Source organism: Loxodonta africana, chromosome 3 (assembly GCF_030014295.1).
Source record: "Loxodonta africana isolate mLoxAfr1 chromosome 3, mLoxAfr1.hap2, whole genome shotgun sequence".
NCBI lineage: Eukaryota > Metazoa > Chordata > Mammalia > Proboscidea > Elephantidae > Loxodonta > Loxodonta africana.
In genome coordinates this window covers 165,881,328-165,882,442 of record NC_087344.1, presented here as the reverse complement: position 1 = coordinate 165,882,442, position 1,115 = coordinate 165,881,328, and positions in this window count along the sequence as shown.

The following is a 1,115-nucleotide window of genomic DNA, read 5'->3' as shown; positions in this document are numbered from 1 at the left end:
CCCATTGCCATCCAGTCGGTTCTGACTCACAGCAACCCTACAGACAAAAAGCAAGAGTATATTCTTGCATCACAGTATGATTAATTTTCATTATAAGAGTTTGAAAATTATAATGGTTTAATAGCAATTGTTGTTGTTACACGCCGTCAAGTCAGTTCCGACTCATAGTGACCCTAGTACAACAGAACGAAACACTGCTCTGTCCTGCGCCATCCTCACAATTGTTGCTATGTTTGAGCCCACAGTTGCAGCCACTGCATCAATCCATCTCGTAGAGTCTTCCCTTTTTTTTTGCTGACCTTCTACTTTACCAACCATGATGTTCTTCTCCAGGCACTGGTCCCTCCTGATAACACATCCAAAGTACATGAGATGAAGTCTCGCCATCCTCACTTCTAAGGAGCATTCTGGCTGTACTTTTTCCAAGACAGATTTGTTCATTCTTCTGGCAGTTTGTGGTGTATTCAATATTCTTTCCCAACGCCATAATTCAAAGGCATCAATTCTTTGGTCTTCCTTAATCATCGTCCAGCTTTCGGATGCATACGTGGTGACTGAAAATACTACAGTTTGGGTCAGCTCACCTTAGTCCTCAATGTGACATCTTTGCTTTTTAACACTTTAAAGAAGTGTTTTGCAGCAGATTTGTCCAGTACATTATGTTGATTGATTCCTTGACTGCTTCCATGGGCATTGATTGCAGAGTCAAGTAAGTGAAATCCTTGGCAACTTCACTATTTTCTCGGTTTATCATCATGTTGCTTATTGGTCCAGCTGTGAGGACTTTTTTCTTTATGATGAGGTACAATTCATACCGAAGGCTGTACTCTTCGATCTTCATCAGTAAGTGCTTCAAGTCCTCTTCACTTTCAGCAAGTAAGGTTGCGTCATCTGCATATCGAAGGTTGTGAATCAATCTTCCTCCAATCCTAATGCCACGTTCTTCATATAGTCTGGCTTCTTGGATTATTTGCTTAGCATGTAGATTGAATAAGTGTGGTGAAAGGATACAACCTTGATGCGTCCCTTTCCTGATTTTAAACCATGTAGTATCTCCTGTTCGAACAACTGCTTCTTGGTCTAAGTACAGGTTCCGTGTGAACACAATTAAGTGT